This window comes from Pomacea canaliculata, linkage group LG10, assembly GCF_003073045.1.
Source record: "Pomacea canaliculata isolate SZHN2017 linkage group LG10, ASM307304v1, whole genome shotgun sequence".
Lineage (NCBI taxonomy): Eukaryota > Metazoa > Mollusca > Gastropoda > Architaenioglossa > Ampullariidae > Pomacea > Pomacea canaliculata.
Window position 1 is genome coordinate 15,679,174 of NC_037599.1, and position 22,885 is coordinate 15,702,058.

At 46.5% G+C, this 22,885-nt stretch overlaps 1 long non-coding RNA gene across 4 annotated transcripts in view; it reads left to right on the plus strand.

The window, feature by feature from the left end:
- LOC112573372 overlaps positions 1–22,885 on the plus strand; it is a 65,266-nt gene that overhangs the window by 25,987 nt on the left and 16,394 nt on the right. For 2 of the 4 annotated variants that reach the window (XR_003101212.1, XR_003101215.1), the window contains exon 2: positions 2,764–5,885. The exons of 1 other annotated variant lie outside the window; for it this stretch is intronic. This is a non-coding gene — a long non-coding RNA (uncharacterized LOC112573372). Of the gene's footprint in view, positions 1–2,763; positions 5,886–11,404; positions 11,537–22,885 lie in introns of all 4 variants that reach the window. One more of the 4 variants, XR_003101213.1, reaches the window with a different exon arrangement.

The following is a 22,885-nucleotide window of genomic DNA, read 5'->3' on the forward strand; positions in this document are numbered from 1 at the left end:
CGCCGATCAACAATTGTTTTATTGTTGCATCAGGTGAGAAAGAGGTCATGATGAGGTCATTCTCTCGTTCACCCAGGTCAACAGTTGTTTATTTTTACACAAGAAGAGTGGTCAGGGTGTTACCCGGCTCTGAGAAAGGTCTCGTGTCCTAGTAAATTGTATCCATAGCATCCACAGAACACACAGTGTAGAAATTATCTTTGGTATTCTTTTTTGTGAATTAACCACCCTTTAGGTCGTGGTTCAGTTGAACAAAATAGAAACATTTGTAGGAGGTCACACCCCGACAAGGCTTTCTAGCCACTGGGAGGAGGCATGCGCTGGCCTTTGCACCAGAAGGTCGTTGGTAGCGAGTCCACTCGGGCCAGTGATTGCAAAACTGAACTCCCCCAGCGCTCCCAGCGCCCACCAGACAGTTTTATTAGGGGAGATAACGGCGCCGGAAGGAGACACTCCATCTTCCGCATGGCACATCTTAGACACACCACCATCGCTGTTTTCCCTGTACTTGCGGTTAGGAGACTATATGTCCAGTTATCCCACGATTACTTATCTTAGACCTTTGTAACGCAGGAGACTTATTTTTAAAGATGACTAAAAAATAATTTATTAGCCAGAGACATAACTTTGAAATTTGTCGCGATGAATTCTGATGTGAAGATGAAGGTACATCATTGACACACCAGTCAAGATGGGTGTGGGCCGCCTGACGGAGACGTGACGAGGTGTGGGCCGCCTGACGGAGACGTGACGAGGTGTGGGCCACCTGACGGAGACGTGACGAGGTGTGGGCCACCTGACGGAGACGTGACGAGGTGTGGGCCGCCTGACAGAGACGTCACGAGGTGTGGGCCGCCTGACGGAGACGTGACGAGGTGTGGGCCACCTGACGGAGACGTGACGAGGTGTGGGCCACCTGACGGAGACGTGACGAGGTGTGGGCCGCCTGACAGAGACGTCACGAGGTGTGGGCCGCCTGACAGAGACGTCACGAGGTGTGGGCCCTTTGACAAGGATATGGTGAGGTGTGGGCTGTCGAGCAATGATGCGGTCAGAGAAACCCTTCAGCAAAGCGGGAAGGACCTGACAGAACGGAAATTAATTTGAAAACCCGAGAAAAATCCGATTCCGTCCCTGACGGCGCTTGCAACACTTGCTACCTGAGAATTTTAGCAAAGGACCTGTGACTATGAATAACTACAGACGAGAGGAAGACATAAAAACAGACAGAAACACACAAAGAGAGATTTACAGCGAAAAAGACAAAACCAAAGAACAAATCTCGACCCATAAAATATTTCGTTAAAAAAAATGTGAGGGAAGAACAAACTACCCTGATGATATCAGAGAAGAAGGGTTCTAGTCGGGGAGAGAGAGAGAGGGGTATGGAAGGGGAGAAGAAAGAAGGTACCTGCAAGTCTGGTAATCTTGATGGCGTCTGCAGGCGGCGCGTGTGCGGCGATAAGGCGGTGGCGGTTAGCCGCGGACGTTACGACAGCGAGCCGCAGGGCGTCCGTTCCCAGCCCCGGGGGCGGCCTTTGATGTGGAGAGGGTCACGCTGGGGTCATGTTTGTGAAAATGATCGTAACCCCCGTGTTTTTCCTTTTTTTTTTTTTTCTTTCTTGTTTTGATCAAGGTTGAGTAGAAAAAATTTCAACACTGCTCATTAATATTCCGCTGTTATTAACTTCCTCTGGCGGCCGTTTCATGTCCTCCGTCGTTTTTTGCACCTGTTTCCCATCACTTGTGTTTGCCTCCCCCTACCTCTTCAGTGTGTGTGTTTGTTGTCGTGCGCGCGTGTCAGTCAGTGAGTGTTCAGTCCTTAGTTTCTTGATCATCAGCAAGTTAAGTGCTTATTCATTACCCTCTGGGAGGAAGGTAGATCATACTATCGTAAAATTCTAAATAAAAAGTGAACTTAAAAACTATAAAGATAGCCAGACGAGGGGAGTTAATAGTCTGTTGGCAATCAGCGAGGTCAGAGTTCACAGCTGTAACCACCCAGACGAAGGGATGCACACGCCACTGATGCTTCTCTCGATAATTAAACTAGAAATCGTCCTGAATATCAGACATTTGTCTGTAGGACGACACTAAATGTGATGTGAAATTATACTGGAGTCACGTGCTTTGAAAACAATGTTTTCATATTGTATCTGAATGTTATCTTTTGAAGGGACAGGAAGCGGTTGTCTCAGTTTCCATTCTTGCATGTTGATAAACTACTGTTTTATTTTACACAAATAATGAAAAGACGAAAGTAATGTACATTATTTGCATGTTCGTGCCTTTGCACACAATTTGTATACTATTTGATATCTTCCTTAAGGCTGAGACCTACTCGTAGTTGATCAGAATGAAAACAAACACACAATATAGTGAATAATTCACTTTTAATGATTTACAAGGTAATTAGAAAATCTATACATGTTTATCTATCACATGTAATGTAAATTCATACATTTATACATATATACATGCGTATTTATAAGCGATATATATCCTTATACATGAGATATATATACTCATCTATTTCTACATAATATACACATCACACATGCAATATTTATATATGATAAGTAGGTGTCTCTTTATATATCGTATATTTATATTTATACACCAACTCCTTTTGCAATTTTTTTTTTCAAGAAGAGGACATGAAGTCCTTTCCCACTTAACTGTGTTCTGCTCATGTTTTGCTTGTATTTTATTTATTTCTAAACAGATTTTCCTGTTGAATGTTTTGTCTTGCTATGTTCACAGCCACAAGTCCTGTAGACACTCTGCTGCTTGCCATGCAACCGTCTAGTCTCACACCATTTGCAGTGGAAGTGATCACTGTGCAGACATTTCATTGTTTCTAGAGATGATGGTTGTCATTGTGGGTGGTACAGAGACAGTTTCTTGGAGCATCAGGTGACAGGCACATGATGTACACAAGTCCAGTCTGTCATTGTCATTATTGGCAAAGTCTTGTGTTCACACCGACTGCCATGTTTTCATCTTTGTCTTTTCTTAATAAACGTTTGCATCTTTGATCTTGTCCAGAAGAATTCTTCGTAAATCAGTTGTTGATAAATTGTACTTTAAAAAGTCAGTCTATTCTCTAAAATAAATACACACATCATTTTTCCAGAGTGAAATGCTGACTAAAATATGAACTGCTTACTTGCACATTTCTTAGCATCTCAAGAACTACACAACCATTACAGACATACAGGAGCAGTCAAGCAACCAATGAACGCTGGCTCACAGTAACCTGCTACAACATACAAACACCACGCGCACATGATGGACAAGTGTAATAAATAAATAAACACCATTCAACGAACACGTTAAGAATCAAGTGTGAAACCTACAGTCAACTAACTAAACTAAAAAACATTGAAATCACTATTCATTATTAAATAAGATAAAAGTGTCACGATGTGTGATACCGGGTATCAATGGGCAACGGTGAGTTTTGTGTAACCAGTAAAGTTTTCAGAGAGTATTTAAACATTTTGATGACATAAGGAATCGAGTTCCACTCTTTTAAGTACACTTAGAACTTTAACTTACTTCCGTCTGAGAGTAATGAGAGGTGCCTCCACTTCTACCTCCCTGCTGAATGCCAAAGACAATAGAAAGTGGAGTCCCAGACATGTTTAAGATGATGTCGGTCCACTCTGCGCTGTGGTCCTCCTCCTGTACTGGACTAGAAGCATCATTTTCTGCTTGCACGACGAGGTCTTAACCCGAGGATAACAAACTGCAATCAGTAATGATCAGCATCAGCCACTGAGATACTTTGTGTTCAAAACTGATTCCACGTAACCAAATAAGTATACAATAAATGTTTATTATATATTTGTTCAGTGGCTTACCATGAATTGTGTTGAAAATACACCCCATTGAGTCTTTAGTCTTTTGTTTATAAGCAAAAACAAATAGCTAGTCAACGTCTTCGCCCAGAGCAGTACATCCACAAATAACTGGACCAGTAAGTCCGGTATTACATGCTTAGTCCAGACTAGCAGACGACTGGCAGTGTCACCAGGCCCTGGTCACCCATCAGTCTTAGTCACGAGTGGCAGCTGAACAGCGCTCACGATGGAACTTTTTCTTTTATTTTCTTAGAAAATGATAAAACTTGCTAAAATCCTTTGCTGTTTTAGGGGGATGGAGGTGGTAGTGGTGAAGGGAAATAATCCTTTTCGGTAGCATTAGTGTCGACGATGAAGTCCCTTGACAGGTCATTTCAGCTTTCCGTTAGGTCGCCCATTGTGCCGATCTTTCTAGAATTTTCACTTCTTCTCATCTTCCGCAGCAGACAAAAGCCGCGCCGGTGTTCAGTGGCAAGAAACGGAGTGCAGGCATAATTGTTATTTGCACAAATCTCGCGTCCTTTCAGCGCCGCACGCGCGTGCACGACCAGTGGGGGTGAAGTAACGGGCTCCCCACACCCGCCACAGCAGCCAGGGTCACGGGCGGTACACCTGTGTCGACAGTCGGCGATTCGCGTCCACTGGGCCTCACTCAGCGGCCATTGCCGTCAGACGACTTTTCCACTTCTGACGCGAGTGTACCGCGGCCATTGCTTTCTTGGGAGGGTCCGGCGGAGGTAAGCCGGTCCTGCGGGCTAAGATCAATGGAGTTGCTCGCCTTGGCCTCGCTCCACCAGTGCCGCGGCCTGCTTTTGTCACGTGATTGAGTTATTAGCCGATCAACCAGATGGCTCGCCGGAGATAAAACGATGGGAGAGGGTTTAGGGAAGTGAGGCAAATGAGAAGACTAAACGAATGATCTTGATTATCTAGAGCTAACCCGTTTGGCCGGAAGACTGAAGACATCTTGATTTATTTATTTTGTTTGAATAATGATGTAGTTTAACTGCGCTATATAAGCCACATTCTTGTATAAATAAACTAAATTATTCGCCTACCCCTCAGAAAACAAGGGCTGGAGTAGGGTAGATAGAGCCTCCGAAATGTTAATTATTATTTTAGAATGCTCATGTAAAAAATAAACCCTGCTTCAAGACTTTGTCTATATGGTATATCTAGAACTTTTGAAAAGTTTATTCGCCAAAAAACAAAAACAAACAAAATAACAACAACAAAAAAAAACAACAACAAAACAAACCAAACAAACAAACAAAAACAAATCAACACTCACAAGAACAGTACGTATCTACGACTGAGAGAGAATATAGGATATTGAGGGGACACCATCGTTATGACTGATGAAGTATACCTTCATCTTCAGCCCAGAGGTAAGTTTTTAGCGATGGTTCACTGGCTAGAAAGTAACCGACAGGTAGACTAAAATATGCGAGCGGAGTGACGTACAGATGTGCGCACAGACCACGTGACTGTACAGCATGAAATGGCTGACTACCTGCCTGTGGCCATTCATCGAAACTCGTTTTACGGGCGGATATGAAAGTGGCGGGCGCCGCACACACGGGTGGCTGTACGCCTGCTCATTAGACACATCCGGGTCCTTGCTGGTCTCCCTTGCCAGGACGTTTGCCCCGTGGCGGCGGCGAGGCCAAGGATTATCCCGGGTCGTAGACACCGGCCTATGCAAATTTCTGTCCACACCCCTTTCCCTCGGAGAAAATTGACCTCAAAGGCGTCTCTTGCTTCTCTTGAAGTCTGCTTCCGGGCACGCAGGTGATTGGCCAGTTTGTTATCCGCGGCTGACACTGTCATCGTATTAATGACTGGTTTCCTGTACCAATGACATTCTGCGTGGCAAGTTTCCTTTTTGGATGCGGGTGTGAGTTGCTTGCCGTGACTGACGTGTCGAGGGTCGGTGGAGAGGGACAGGAAGGATAAGTAGCGGTCCCGCCTGGAGATCATGAGGATGTGCTTCCTCCTTCCTGCAGAGTGGAGACGCCTGTGAGTGTCGTATTCCGTCTACTCACAGCGATTGATTGAGTGAGGGTGTGATCAAGTGTGGGTGATCGGGTGAATGAAAGACTGACCAAGTGAGTGAGTGATCGAATTAGCAGGTTAGTGGGTGCTAGAAGTGAGTGATAGATGGATCACGTGAGTGAGTGAACGAGTGGAGAGAGTGAGTGGCACCATATACAGAGTCAATCCTTGTAGTGATCTCTACAGTGTCGTGCTGTACACTACGATCCTCCAGCCTCAGAAACTTGCAGGTGTCCCCTTTGTTGGGCTTCGATGTGGTCTGAAATAAAAATGGGGGTTCAGGCTGCACAAGCCTTGATGAGAGAAGGCGTGAGCAGAGGCAACGAACTCAGGACGATGATCTTCGATGAACTGGCTGTCATACCTTCAATAATCTACCTTGTTCTCCTTGTCATCCTGCCTCTCCTCCTCCCCTCTACTGCGTCATTTAGATCACGTGACACGAATGTAAGAGTGAGGCCAATGAACCTGACGATGACAGGATACTAACATATCTACCTAAATGATAAAAAGTGAAAGATTTTATCATTATTTGTTATATCTGGACATCGTCATGTGGTCTTATCTGTGACTACTGAATCACGTGTATTTGTTGTGAGCTTTACCGAGTGTAAACACTGAGATAGTAAGTGTATTTCAGTCGATTCCTTGGAAGGGGCAGATGGTATGAGGTTCATAGCAAACATCCCCAACTAATTACAGGTTGTCTGGAGGCAGGTAATGAGGTCCTGATGCTGTGTCTCTGCTAATGCTGCCTGAAGTCGGTTGTAAGCACTGATACTACCATGACAAGTTGCCACGGATACGACACTAACAAGTCTCCAACTTGTCTTTTCTCCCAGCATTCTTACATTTTGTGAGCGCCAGTGTCCTGTCTCCCGTCTTGATCGCGATCTCTCGTCTGACATTAATGTCACATCTTTACTGTGGCCTACACTTTGTAGATGCTTTGAACAGATGAGCTTCGTCATTGTCCTCGCATTGTCCCAGCGGTTACCTACCCCAGGTTGTCCCCCCTCAGCTCTGTAAGGGACAGAACCGCATCCATTGATTTTTCTCCCATTTAATCGTCTGGTCGGCTGAGGATCTCCAGGAGACGACGAAGCAGGCGTGCTATATTTAAAAATAATCGGAGCACTCATTTTGTGATGGGCCAATAGCAGGTTTGTTATGGTGGACAGTTTTTTTCTTTCTTTTTAGTTCTGGCGATGGCCGCTGGCGGGTCTGAGTGACGCCCCTTGAGAGTCGGGCGTTCTAATTAGCATGTGCGGCCTGCTCTTCCCATAAATCTCTGCTGCAGTTCGTGCTGGTGCTCGTGCAGGTGCTGGGAGAGCGTGTGCCTCCCTCCTTCCCACAACTTGCGCGGCTCGGCTTGTGTTAACATCTCTTGCATGTCAACTCCAAGAGATGATGGTTCCATTCATTCGACTTGCGGGTCCGGCCAAGAGTGCTTAACTCTCAATTCAGCAGAGTCTGGAAAAGCTCTGTTTTATTAACGACCCCACCCACCCTCGATCTCTCTGTCGCATGTGTGTAAGTGTGTGTGAGACATACACGCGCACCCACGCGTGCGTATACACGCATATACCAACAAGATCTCATTCTTCTTGGAACTTTGAGTTACGAACTTTTAATTATGTGCTTTGAATTATGAACTTTAAGTTCTTCTCGTGTTTTCTTTTAAACTGAGACTGACTTGTCGCTTAGTGCAGATTTCTTTGTGTCGTTGAGCTTGTCCCACTGTAAATTTCTTCGCACTCCGCAGTGTCGAGGGATCCATTTTTAAAGCAGCGCGAATTCTGTTCGTTTCACTAACCGTGTTCCTACATTCGGTGTTTTTATTCTGGGCACAGCATGAAAACCCCTAACATTGCTCCCTAACTGTTTACTTTAACATACTTTGATCGTTTGTCTGCCTGTTGCTGAAAGTGGTTTGTAATTTTCGAAGCAGCTGTCGCGGGCTGCAGATCTATATTTCTCCATCTCCCTCCCTTCTCCCATCCCCTTTCATTTTGATGATTCTCGCTGCTTCTTCAGCTTTGCTGCACCATTTATATTTTATGGAAAAAATAAACAAATTAAACCAGCAATCATTCTGACAGCCTGACTGCAGTGCGCATGTGCCCGCCCATCTGTCATCCGACAATCTGTTAAACCGTTTGTATTTGCACGCAGGCATGCACACCTACACGTGGGTACCCAGTGATGTAGATTGTAGTAACTAGGGTTGCATAACACTAGTAGAGAGTAGTAACTAGGATCGCATAATATGACGGGAGGGAACTTTATTTATGTAACTCTAATTTGCATGTCCCAGGACGACAGGAAGAACTGTTTTTCTGCACATATAAACATGTAAACATATAAACATCTGAATGTGATTTTAGGGTGTCTGCTGTCCTGCGTGTTTGTTCGGTTCCTGTGATGTTATAACGAAGTTCAAGCATGATAACCTTTGACCCCTTGACTCAGTATTTTTATCCTTCCTGCTCCACAGAAGCGATCCAGTCACCAGACAGCAGCTGTTTTTGCACAGCTGGAAGAAAATAGCAGCTGCTTGGCCATATCGCTGATTGCCGTAAGACTGCTCAGTCCTGCCGACTGTCGGTTGTGCCGAAATGCATGTCGGACTCACACCCCAAGCGGGAGTTTTGCCCGAATAACCCGTGAGGTCGAAAGGCCACACATCTTGCGAAACTTTTTCTTAGATATAACAGATGCACTTGCAATTAGAACTGTTAAACAGACAGATGTGAATGACGCCAGTGGTAGGAGAGAAATAAAGAATATTTTGTGTTGTTCTTCCTCTGACCGCTTCTTCGCTTTGTACCTTCTTCGGTCTTGCTTATCTTTTATCTCGTCTCTTCCCCTGTCTCTTGCTTCCCTTTGTCATGGCAGACAGACATGACAGACCCTACATCTTCCTCCGTCCCTTTCTCTTCCTTTCGTCACGTGTTTCCGGTTTCTACTCACATGTTATTTATGTTGTCCACATCACAGATTGTACAATTTTCGTGGCTTTGCTACTTTGTCACTGTAATTTTTCCAGATCATCAACTGGACACTTTACAAACTTCTCCGAACGGTCATAACTTTTTAAAGGTAAAACATAACCCCGAACCGGTCAAGGTCAACAATACAGACGTCAGGATTGTACATAGACATGTTTATGTTGTCAAAGCTACAACCAATGGGAGAGCTGGAAACAAATGTTAACTAGGCGTGTCTGTGGACATGACAAACGTGATGTTCTTCTACCAGAAACATTAGCACATAGCTGTCAATGTTTTTGGTGGCTATGTACATCTTATTTACACTACATGCTAGTTTAATACGGTGTATAATTATTATCTCTACCTATATGTATATATCACGGGGTGGCTCACCAACATCCATGTCTGAACCTCGTCGTTCTGTGGCTCAGGTGCTGGTGTTAAGAGGCGGACTCGGGAGGGAGGAGGGTTGTCTCACCATTACTTACAACAACTGCAACATTACCATCGTTAAACATCGGTGGAAGACAATCATACAATCGACAATCACCTGACAATCATGCTGAGGCCTGTAAACCAGGCTGCGCTGCCCCCCACTACCCCCGCCTCACCCGACCACCATCTAATCCCGACAAGAGAGTGAGCAGAACTCTGAACGCCCGCTGCGCCAACTCATAATTTTGCTGGAGGAAATGGAATTGGCTGAAGCCCGTGAAGTGATAACTACGGCCAGAGACAAGTGAAACTGGAGAACAGAGGAATTATGGGGAGGGAGGGATGGGGAGGGAGAGAGAGAAGGAGAGGGAGGGGGAGAGAGATGCAAGTTTTCGCGAGTAGCGTGAAGACTGCCATTAGGGACTGTCGATAGTCTTTGCTAATCATTGATCAGCCGCTAGGCGGCGTTGCAAGCAGACTTGTCTTGCCCCCGTGACCTCGATCTGTTCACAGAAGGATCGACCTGTTCATATTAGTCTGTATCAGGCTCTGGTGGGATGGCTTTGTTGCATGCTGCGTGGAAATCAGCCGCAATGATTTTCAAAATAAAACAGAAAAAAAAAAGAGAAACACAGACAACATCACACACACACACAGACATGCGCGCGCACCACAACATGCAAATAAACTGAACAGAAGCCAGCATCTGTCGCACTGCCTGGAGACATCAGTCATCTGGTGGACATCCAGTCTTGGACTTACGGCCTGGACACGTACTAGTTTATCAATTTGTCTTCCTATATAATATAAGATTTTTCAAAAATTGTGTTTGTTGTCGCCATCTGCAGCCTTATAATGACGACAGAACAGTGTGCATTGTGGGATACAGCATGTTCAACCAGTGTATTTACATTGTCACACATGTCATACACATATGCATGCGCACCCTCCCCACACTCACACACACACACGCACTCATACACGTGCACATAGAGCTGGGCAGCTGAGATAAAAGCAAAGATAAAATTAAAAAATATGTGACGATGACATCATAATGTTGACGGTTGAAGCAGGTGCAAATTGAGTCTCACAGCTGGAGTTGCGTCAAGAAAACTAATGAATATTCATGACCTTAATTTCTCTATCTTACTTTTAATGAAATTTAGGTTGGTAACCATGACTACAAATGACTCATTACCAGAATAGGTTGCTTGGTTGTTGCATTCACTTTAGACGGACTGCGTCACTGAAAATGTAACAGAAAAGATCTGAGTTTATAGCAGTCTCCTCTGTAAACCACTGGCGGTACCAGTCATTTTGTCTTTGTTTTAAATTATAGGTGGCGCTAGTCGCCTTGGACCGCTGTCTTTGTGTGAATTATAGATGGCGTTAGTGACCGTTGTGACGTGTGGAAAGTGCGCTTGACGTCACAGCATAAGATCGCCGGTTCGAAGCTGCTGTTCACTAATCAATGAAGACTACTCAAGAAAGGTCAAAGTTGAAATAGAAAGCGGAGAGATTTCCTACAATAAACCAGCGTACCATTTACAGTTTACTACACCTGTACCCTGGTTTATCACGGTGCGACCCCTCAGTAAGTGACGGTGGATTTGGTCAGCCAGAATACCAAAAACTTCGATGTTTAATTGAAGGTAATTTGGTGGCAAATTCCGTCAGTGACTGGAGACATTCTTTGAAAATAATTAGGACAAGTTAATTACAGGGTGCTAGTGTTCGTCTCACGGTGCTAGTATCAGAATTTGTGTGGGGAGAGAGAAAGTGAGAGAAAAGCCTACGAATCCGTTATCGGCGTCATGACCATGCCAAGATGTCACAGATTTCAGCAACTTCCGGTCTGAGTCTTTGCATCTTCAGTTGTTTAAATCAGTTTGAGTATCAATGCTTTCTGTGAGTGCACAGAGTGCTCCCCCATGAATGTACACTTGTTAGTGTTCTCTTTCACTCCTTGTCACTGTACAATGTCCATCTGTGAAAATACAGTGTGAGTGCCCAGTGTGAGTAATCAGCGTGAGTAACTCGTATTTTTATTTTCAGGGGCAGTGGGAGACGAGGAAGGGAGCCTGACAGTTATCTGCCCCTGCGGCCGCTGGCAGCCCGTGAGGTTAAGGCTGCATCAGACCTAAATTAATTAGAACTTGAACGACAGGCAGCCTCGTGCGACAAGAAGTAATTGATCGATGCTCTGAGGTCTTCCTACCAGCAAATAGAACTTCTTAATCTCTGCCTTCCTGTCTGTCTACCCGTACGCCTGCTGTTTGTCAGTCTACATGTTTGTCTGCTTTTGTTAAAATCTTTTCTGACTATTTTCTTTCCTTTCGCTAGAAATGTGTGTGTGTTCCCTTGAGAGTACATGAGTTTCTGTGCCAGTGCACGTGATTGTGATTGTGTATGTGTGTGTGATTATGTGTGTGTGATTCCCACCGAGTGCAAACACCAAGACAAACATTATCCAACATGGCGAGGACTCCGCCAGCCTCGGGCTATGTGACTACCGTATTCTCGCCTGGAAAATCGTTAGCTGAAGGAATAAAGGTAGTGTCCTGTCCTGTGCGGTCTGAACCACACGCTGATGCAGCTGTCGTCTGCTGGCAAACCGCTGCGCCCAGTGACAGGTTTACCTGTGTTGAAGGTGTGACAGCGGCTCGCCTCACCGACAGATCGATGTGCCGGGGTGGCTGACGACTTGTCGCCATCATTGTCACGCTTGCTGCCCTCGTCATCTCTTCGCTCACCATCCTGTTCTGAGCAGAGTAGGCATGACCGCATGAGCAGTGTTGGTAGTCTAGTCTCATAGACACAGGGTAGACCAGGGGTGGGCAATTAATTTTCCCAAGGGGCAGCATGAGAAATTGGGATTGTTTTAGAGGGCCGGACTAATATAGTTAACTCAGTTTAACCCAATACTGTATATATAGTATATATACTGGCGGGCGGGCCAGCGGCCGGGCCGGTCAGAGACAAGAGGCGGGCCGCATCCGGCCCGCGGGCCGGCCTTTGCCCAGGTCTGGGGTAGACACTGCCTACCATTCCCTGTCACGTGTGTCACCACACTGTTTACTATGCCCATTAAATCGTGTCGCTCATCACGTGGTTTACTTAGTCTGGTTCCAAGGCGTCATTAGCAACCACTGAGGAAGTTGGTGTGGTCACGATCAAACTCACGGTGAGGATGTTGGTCTCAGTGATAGTAACGGCCGCGACATGCGCAGCTGACAGGGTCCGACACCGGAGTCGACCTGCTCGCTCTGGTTCAGGATGTCGGTCCGCTCTGGTTAACAAGGATAACCGTAAGGTTGTCGTTATCGTCATGGACGACGATGGTGGAGATGTCGATCCGGCTCGGTGATCTTGACTGACGGTGAAGTAGGAGTGATGCTGGCGGGGCTGTCGGTCCGGTGACGCCCCCCCCCCCCCCGCAGGGTTAGGACGACTGGCAAGGGAGAGAAGCAAGGGACCTCATCGCGTCGTGGCGATCTGCTGGCGCCACTTCCTGCCCTGCCTCTTCCTATTATCTCCCCTTTTGTCTCCCTTGGCGAGGACGCCATTATCATCGATCTTCATCAGCGGTCACTGTTCCCTCCCGCCCCCTCGCCGTCCCTGTCACTTCTAATCGGGTAGCACCGTGGTCTGTCACCTCCTGACGTCCACCCCTTCACCCGCCCAGCCTCCTCTTCCCTCCTTCCCGCCTTGGTCGTCGTTCTCTTGTTTGTTCTGTCTGTGCTTTTCTCCGTCCCTTCACGGGTCGTTAGATCAGGGTTCCATTCACCCACCCGTCCTCTTTCCTCCGTCCCACCTCCCCGTCGTCTTGTTCTGAGACCGTGAGTCACTCCGGTTAACTGTGTGTTGGCGGTGTTTCCGAGACAATATCGCCGACCATGGCAGTTGGATATTAATCAGCCTTTGCCCACACGGGAAGGAAATGAGGACAGAGATGTTTTGTTTCGGCCCGGGCTGGCCCAGTCAGGGGCGAATAATCACACTCCTGACAGAGTAGGGGGAGCCTTTCTCACGCTGTCTTGCCAGATTTCTCGCTGTGGGTGGCCGCCCTTGCCGACCATTACGTAAGCAAGTTCCTGAGTAAGAGACTCATAGACTCAAATTACTGAGTAAGAGTAAGGGAGAATGTCCGAGAAGGAATGAGAGAACTTTCTTGGTTGGTCATGTTAGGTTTTGAGCATCGCATCGAAGCTGTTTATCTGGTTTATTAATACTAAGGAAGATCACGTGTTTACATCACGTGCAAATGACGTCATTGGCGTCTGCGCGTGCTATTTAAACGCCAGGTATAGATGGAGAGCCAGCTGCTGCTAATGATTGAAATAATAATGATGATGATAATGACAGTGAAAATTGTTGTTTGTTTGCTTGTTTGTATGTTGATCGATAAAACCACAACCTTGACCTCAGCTTCACGTGTTGCAGTCACAACAACATCGCGGTCTTCACAACAAACTGCTCCACACCCACGTGTCTAATGAAGTTCTGAATGAGGTTCTGTGATCCACTAATTGATATTTAGCACTATATACTGAGTTTAAGACATTAGTAGTAATCAGCACTACAATGTGTAATAATTAGTGCGATGTTGTGAGTCAATAAACTCATTGTAATTAGCTGTGCGCCTGAGAAATTAGTAGTAATGAATATTATTGTGTGTCCAACTAATTAATTGTGCGACGTGGTCCGAAGTAATCAACACTACCTCGCGCAGCAAAGACAACAACATTATCTGGCCGGCCTGATGGCAGGAGCAGCGCTGAGTGTCGGGTGGAGGCTAAAGTGGCCTGCAAACCATCGCAGTGCAGTGGAGCGACTGGTGTGCACACAGGAACCGCCATCAAAGGGCCAGTGATTGAGCACCTTTGTCTCCGGCACCAAGGCAGGTAAACACTACTCCTGCCAAGTCGCTAACTCCCAGTGTCGTGTGATTCACCAGGCGGCGCTGGCTGGCCGCTGCGGCAAGCTTGGCGGAACTGTCCCCCGGAAGCGAGTTATCTGCCGATTCACTCAGGCGCGGCGAGCTGGGCGGGTAATTCCCGTCGTACGCGAGTCCGGCGTGTCGGGTTACCGCCCCTGAGCCTGCTTGGGCCAGATAGAGGGCCGATAGAAGGATGTGAAGTGGGGTTGGAGTAAGGGGGTGGGCAGCGGCAAAGCGCGAGCGCTGGACCGTGACTGACAATAAACCGCCGTGTGACCAGCCAGTTGAGACTGATGGCAACTCTCACCTTCCTGTGCCAAGTTGGTCAATCGATGTTGGGGTACTTGAGAGTTATCTCCCCTACCCCACTCCACCCCACACTCGCTCTCAGCTACAGTCATAACCACTTTCCTCCTCAGCCTCCTCTCTGTCATCCTCGTGTTTTCTCGTAATGTCCCCTCTTCTGTTTGTCATCGTCATCCTGGACATGATTAGCACCAACCTGTTTATCGTCGCATCCTCCTTGAGGAACGCGACTTTACACATCCTGCTCCATGGCCAGTGCTTGAGTTCAGGGTTGTTACCGTATACACCGTCTGCATTTATTCATCGTAGTTTAAAAAAAAACCAAACAAAAACAAAAACAAAACAGAACCAAAAAAAAAAAACAAAAAACAAAACAAAAACAAAACAAAACAAAAAACAACGAAACTACATGGACCAACCTTTTATCAAAAACATTAACCTGTTCATTTTGTTTGTTGTAACTTTAACAAGACACCCTGTGGCCTTTATGCACTTTATCAGGGTACAGGTTTTGGAAAAGCGTTCCTTTGGGTACTTTGGTGAACAATAAACATCTCGCATTCTCTCCTAAAATAAATACTCCGAGGAAATTCTTCAACTCGTGAGCCTTTCGGAGAAGTTTGAATGAACAGGTTAATATGCCAGACATATTATTTTGTGGATAATTTACAGCTAAAACGGTCGATTTTTTCGTCCTTTGAATTTCAATATTTTTCATCGTGTGATGTGTCAGCAACAGCAATGACGATAATCGTAACTGTCAGATGTTATTTCACATTATTTCAGTTATTGTTTTAATGTTTCAAGGTTTAAATGTCAGCGTGGTAAAAGCTGCAATCAACGATGTTTGAAACCCAAAGCGCTTTTAAGCCGCCCGCTCGCTGGCGTTGAAATATGCATTTAACTGTCGGCCGTTAAAAAAAACCTTTCTTCCATTCACCGTGAAAAGAGGACTGAAGTGTGGTGAGATCGATGCGCCACCATGTGGCGAGCGAGACAAGGCAGCGCAGCCAGTGCAGGAGAAATCACCGTTATCAAGGGTGATAACTCTAAGCACTGGACTAGCTGGGAGGCTGAGCGATGCCCGGAGTGCGATTCCGTGCACCCGAGTGTGCGCGCTACCCGAGCGTGCGCTGTCAGGCTAATCGTGGGAGATGGAATGGATGCAGGCCTTGCTGATGGGCGATTTGTGTTTTGATAGAAGGGATGGCAGTGTTGCTAATGCTGCAGCCCATCTCGCGCCACCTGCAGGCCTTTGTCGGCACCCGCGCCTTCGCAACTCTGTCATCCGCATCAGTCCGACAGCGCGGTTTTGTGGTTATATATTTTATTCTTTTAGCAGAAAAAACACGAGCACAATGCGCGGACGAGTGCCATTTAATTTGGATTTTTTTTTTTTTTTTTTTTTTGGTTTTAGGTGGTGCTGTCACCTGCAGATGGTAATCGGCTTGCAACTGCCAACTGAAAGGTCGGACTGGGAAAAATCCGCCGCATTACAGTCCTCGGTCGATCCTTTCCGTCGCGAACTGATGAAAGAATGCATAAACTGTCTTGTCTTCCTTCCTTTTGTCATCTTATTCTATCTCTCTCTTGTCATTGTTTCTTCTAACTCTGTTATTGCGTAGTATTGTTCAGAGGTCTTTATATCTCAAGAATATCTTATCTGTTGACTTTTGTGGTCCTATGCTCCTCGAGGAGTAAACTAAACTATCTGTTGACTGTCTTCCCTAACGCTGGCCTCGAGCTTTAATACCTCAATCTTCTAACGGCTGTAAGGTCACGTGATGATCTTTACTAAACGTTCCATAACTTAGGGGCAGTGAACTGTAAGTGGTTCACCTTGTCTACTCCAAGCCATGTGAAAGGTGGATCGCATCCCTCTTTTTGAGAGTGGTAGATATGATATAGCTAAAAGAGGAGCGAGGGGTGAGGTGTGAGGTGTGAGGTGTGAGGGATACTCATCCTCAGGTGCGCGCACATGCATGTGTTGGGTGTGCGTGGGTCGGTGAGGTTGTGGTGGAGATTCCCGTTGGTGTGGGAGTGTTAGTGTTAGTGAGTGTTTGTGCTAATCACAGCTGCATGCCACCAGCTGTGACGGTTACATGAAAGACCTCCCCATCCCGCCACTTCCAATGCCCCAGCGTGACCCGGTAGCGGCCCCGTGACCGTAACACCGTGACCTAGCAGCACTCACGTGACTGCATGCAAATGACAGTTGAAATTCCCACTATAATTATAATTTTGCTTTACGAACATCAAGGACCGCTAATTCTTTAGTGGAGTGGACATGCGCACATGGAGCTATGTACTTACGTACGCTTGTGTTGATCACAGGTGGGGACTGGCTGTGGTTCAAAGGCAGAGCAACACTTGTGACAATATTGTGTGATTATATTGTGACAGTATTGTGTGATTATATTGTGACAATATTGTGTGATTATATTGTGACAGTATTGTGTGATTATATTGTGACAATATTGTGTCAATATGCACACAACACACCGTGTGGAGATTGTGTCGAGTTTGTTCAACGTCCCCCACACTCCCTCCCCTCCATCCCGCCAAGCAGATGCCGCCACTAATTATTTGCTTTTTACTCGGGACAACACCTGCTGCCTGGACTGTCAATGTTGTAAAAAAAGTTGTTTACTAGTTGTTTGCCGAAAGAGAATGAAAAGAGGTTTGGGTACCAGGGTAGAATAATCTGCTAAAAGTTTGTATCGGACAACTGCTGTGATGACAGCTGTGTAGTCAGCAGTCTGTTGCTGATGACAGGTCCTCAGTAAAACCTTTTGTGTGCACTAAATGTTTTCAAAAATATTCCTGTGTAGTCGGTGAGTTGGTCTGTCACCCTGTAGTCATCAGTGAGAAAGGAGCTAATGAAGCTCTGGCTTTATAATTAATCTCTGACTAATGTGAGCATTTCGCTGTTGTTGTTTCAACTGCCGTACATGTCGATGTACCCGGGATATCCTGGTGTTTCAACAGCACACCTGGCTTTATAGCCTTACAGTCAGGCTGTTACAATGTCAGCGATCGAACTGGTGAACCAGGTGAGAGGGCCAGCATCACTTGCTAACGACCGCACCTTGTAGCACTTTTTTTTTAAAATGAAAGTTTGAGGTGAAAAACGTGTTTGACGCAGGTATACGTGTTCGTATGCTAATAATATTGGTGTTGTGCATATTTCGGTCTTGAAATGGCTTTTTGTTAGTCAAGTTCAAACTATGTTTGTCTATTTATTCCATCGTATGCATGCACGTGTCTAGTCATGCACACCGCACGTGCAGGAGCGTTGGTTACTGGTTGTTGTCACGAGAAGCTCGATGACAGATAAAAGGCGAAGGACACCCGGCAATTCAAACTTCGGGTATAAAAACATCTAAGAACGAGGTCACTGCCATCTTTTTCGGGTGCTGATGCAAGCAGGCGTCCTTGAGGCTCGTCCGGGTGGCGACAGTCACGCTCCACTGACTCCTCAAACACTTTTCGCAGCCCCGCTCCCGACAATGGGTGTGAAAGGTCAGGTTAATTGAGCTCTAGTCCCCCTCCCTCCACATCGTGGCTGACGGGTAGTCTGTTTTAATTTCAGCAACACACACAAAACACCATTTACACAAACGGAAACAAAAGTGACAGTTATCCATGAATTATTTGAGGAAACAGCAATGGTGTAATTCATTATTATACCATTACCAAATTTAATTTAAAAATAATATTGCTCATTTTAATACCCATTTAAAACTACATCGAGCTTTTTGTTGTAAATAACAGTCACGCAACCAGACTAGATTCTAGTGCGGAAGAATTACGAAAAGTTTATTTTAAAATAAAGAGAGAGAGAGAGAGTCAAAATGGAGTTATTCCCCTTACAGCAATGGGTCTCAAGGGATCGGGTGGTCGCGGCTACATACCCGGCTTGTATAGAAAAGCGCTGCATGGAGATTCAATATTGCCACCCGCATCTGCTGATTGATACCCAGGATTATGGAGAAGCCTGGAATTTGGATTTGACAACCGCCAGCTTTTTGCACCCGGATACCAGACGCCCGAAGCCTGAGCGGGTGGTGGCTTCCCGCCTGACACCGAGACCAAATGGTCGTTGTTTTATGGGCAGGAAAGCAGAATCGATGACAGGCGAGTTTGCAATCATCAGTGAAACCAACGCGATAATTATCAGTCGCACGGGATTCGCTGTGGGATTCATCATGGCCACGACACTTGCACTGAGTGAAGTGGGACTGAGGAGGCAGGGAGGGTCGGGAGCCACGGGTACACAAAGCTGGACTAGTCTTGTGTGGCAAGGGACAATACATTATGTCTCCAGACATCTCTCTTCCTCCGTCTCCTTTTCTTTTCTTTTTTACCTTCTTCTCTCCCTCTCTTATTCATCATACCCTCTCCTCTTTCTAGCTCTGTCTGTGGGTGAGTACAACTACACCAATGGAGCAGTGTGATGTAGACAGAACCAAGAAGTGATTGGATTTGTAAAAAAAAAAAAGTTGTGGCTCGTTAGTCAGGTCCAGTTTGCAAAGATCAAGGCCAGACTTTCAAGTGAGTCAAGTGCAATGTGGAAGGAGCATCAAGATGAGAACTAAGTGTGACATAGTCTGGCCAGAAGCACAAACGGACAGTCAAACAACCCGGGTGCAAATGGAAAAGTAGAGGACAAGTGGAGACATGGAAGGGTCCTTGGGGTAGCTGGCACACTCATTTGTCAAGCGCCTTCTGTTGCCACCATCAAATGAGAGAGCTTATCATTTAAAAACGAGCAATTTATCATTTGTTATCTTCAGATAGACAATATATCATTTAAAAAAATTATCAATCATTTGTTAGTCGTGAGTGGGACCATAGACACTGCCGCTCTGGGAAACCGCCAGACGGTGAAGAGAGCGCTCGAGAAGGAAGCGGGTGGATCTACCCTTTTCTCAACCACCCCGCGGCAGCTCCCGGCCCACACCGCCCGTGTATGTGCGAACAGTTTGTTTTCCTCCGCACAATGGTCAGGACCTCGCCGCTGGATTACACCCGAAAGACTTTTAATCCAGGCGACGGTACGGGGTTGAGCGGGTGTGTCTGTGTGTGATGGGGGAAAGGGGAGATGTGGGGTGGGGTGGGGAGGTCGCGAGTAGAGGACAGGCGGGGGTGGAGACGCCCGGACCTACAATGGCGCAGCTGTTACACGAGTGTGCGGGGCTGAGAGGCCGCATGATGTATGGCGGGGGATGGTACAATCGATTCACTTGAAGAAGCTGAGCACCACGGACAGCATCAGTAACGCATGCACACACGCACACGCACGCATGCACGCACATTCACCTCTTTGCCAACTCCCAACTTCCACGGAGAAAGAAAGAGAGCGAAAGTCGGGTGTGGAGGATGAAGATGGTACTGCTCTAAAGACCTGCACCAAAAGCAGGATTTTAAGATGTACCCTTGTGTGAAAAGCCTTATTTTAAGCATCCAAGACAAGGTCTATCGCCTGCCTGGCCAAATTATCACCGGGTGATCGCAAGATCTGGGGTGGGTGATGATGTCTCCTCAAATGACCCAGGTGTGCCTCTTGACTCTCTAGTTGTCTTCCTCTCGCTGAGACTCGTCAGCATCATTTAATGGTGTGTAGCAATGTCACTGAAATATTCGGGTTGTCCTAGTCGTGAGGCAGAGAAAGACCCTCGGTGGTCACCTGTGTCACCCGCGCCAGTGCCGGGGGGTGAGAGGAAAGCTACCGGATCTTAACTTCCCGTCAAAGTGCAGTTTATTCACAGCTGTGGCCAGGAGCTAGGTGGCTGCCTCTCCCTCATCTCCTTTAATTACTGACTTCAGTGCTCGCCACACAAGCTGTGACCAGAGTTACTTGCCCTTACGACGTGGGGTTAGTGTCCTTGGCGCAGGTGACGCTCCTTTCTCGATTGAACAGTTTATGGTAGTGTATATCTATCAGCGTACACTTAATACAGGCAATAGGTTTTGATGTGTTTTCCATTACTGAGTCACGTGCAATTTAATTAGATGTGCAAATCTCTTTTACCGACATTAGTGTCAAACTTTTCATCTCGCGCTGGCCTGGAATCACATTTGACCATCAGATAGTTTCCTTACATTATTGTCTTACATGCGAGTTGGTGTTTGTTCTGTGTTGTTGACTTGTTTACACATTTCTACTTTCCCAATGCTTTAATTTGAGAGGTTGGTGAGATGGGGGTGGGGTCACTGTGGAGAAAAAGTCCGATCTGAAATAAGCACGTGTTGAGATAGTCCGAGGTAAAAACAAAGACCTGACAGGAAGTAGTTCGTCTCCCTTTCTGCCATTAATTTCTCTAAAGTTGTTTCTCGGCAAATAAAGGATGTATAGTGTAGCTCAAGGTCCTGTGGTTGCCTTGACATCGACCCGAGCAGTCGCGTGTTGCTAGGAGGCAGGGCCAGGATGTGTACGCACTTGGCTCCAGTTTTTTGAGTGTTTTTTACAGATACCCCGTGTACACCATGGGCTTCACGTTTCATCTTGCAGCGCGTTAAAAAGGTGGTGTGTGCCGCCAACGTGCAGATCGCTGTCGCGACCTCGGAAGTAACCGCTGCCATGTCTTTAACAGTCCTCCACGTACCCTCCCCGCGTGTGCCATCTGTTTCTTCGCAGTGCCCTCGCCCCTTCCCCTCCACCCCGCTACCTCACGCCCTCCCGACACACGCTTCCTTTTTTCTTTTTACTGCTTCTCCTCCCGTGCCCCTCCACGGTCCACCCTTCGCCACCAGGCGTCGCGTTCCATGTGTGCGTGCCTCCGGCACCTCGCCATTCGCGCCAAACGTCTGAGGGTGCATCTATAGGTCACTCCCCACCCGATATGTTTCCTACACCGAGCTTTAGCGTCTCGCCAGAGAGAACACATCAATGATCCCCCCCGGAACCCCTCCCTTGAAAAAAAATCATTTTCACCCTTGCTTGTTTTTATTTTTGCATTGTATTTTTTTTTAAAGTTAGTGCCTCGTGTATCAGCTAGTGCCTCATTGACACAGAACCCGGTGCGTCCTCCTCACTGCACATACATCACATACCTCACTGTAGCTGTTGATTCCCGAGACTACATCAGCTGATGCCTCACCCACCATCCACACTCGACCCGCATCCTCTATCTGTAGTCAGATTTGTTTACTGTAGATGTCGAGTCGCTTCCAGCACCAAACGGTTTCTCTGTGGAATTCTGGTTTTGAAAAACAATAAAGTATTGTTTGCAGTTTCACTTTGCGGAAATTTTATTTTCTGTCAGTGTCAGTTAGTATCAACATTTTTGTAAAATCCTTTAAAGAAAAACACATTTTTCGCTCGACATCATTTCTCAGCCACAAGGGGCGCGCTGAGTAGTTTTTCCTGGGACTGGAGTTGCTTCCCCTTGATCAATTTCGGGATTTTTTTTTTTTTTGCCCGGTGCTCTGCTCCTCGCGCAAGGGAGCACGGGACGGCAGATGGGCGACCGCCATTTTTTATTGTCATCCCCAAAACACGACACCTAGCGGGCTATGCTTGAACAGCTGTAGCCATGGAGACAAATCACCCCAAGAAACGATAACCCAGAAAGCCAGTTAGCATTCTTACGTCATTCTGGCAGCACTGTGACATACTGGTACCTGTCGTACCTTTGATGTATGACGATGCAGAGGGCACTTCTGAGTTTGTAAACAATCTCATCTTTCCCTCTGCGCGCGTGTGTGTGGGGAGGCTGCTTATTAAAGCGCAATCTCGAAAACGTAGATGCAGATGAATGGTAATCCCTGTCACATCAGTCAAAGGTCAGAGACCGTCTGGGGAATTCTGTCCATCCTTCATCATTCATTCACTTGATTATTTAGCCTCCCCCTCTCGGCCCATTTGCCATCTGTTGTGCTGGTGTCCATTATCTCTTGACCTTCGGAGGTGTTGCTGTTTGACTATGTTTAGCTTATGAAACTAAGTAGTGAGCTGGACTCAGTCATCATGTTCATCCTGTCTCAAAGTCTCAAGCATGAACCGTGTGTTTGGTAATCAGTAGGATGATGGGTAGACACACCTCTTCCTGCAGTCCTTGTAGCTACCCGTTCTTTCTAGCTTCACCTGCTCGTACATGAACCACGGATGATATTAAAAGAAACACCGTTTGCAGATAAAAATGTTTGTTGTCCTGTTCAGTGCTCACAGTTCCAGATATGCCAGTGCCGATCATCATGGAGATCGCATTCTGCTAGTAATTCCATGTAGTGGAAACTTCTATCGTCATCTCCATTGCACGTTCCATTGGGTCCATCATTCCGCGTTG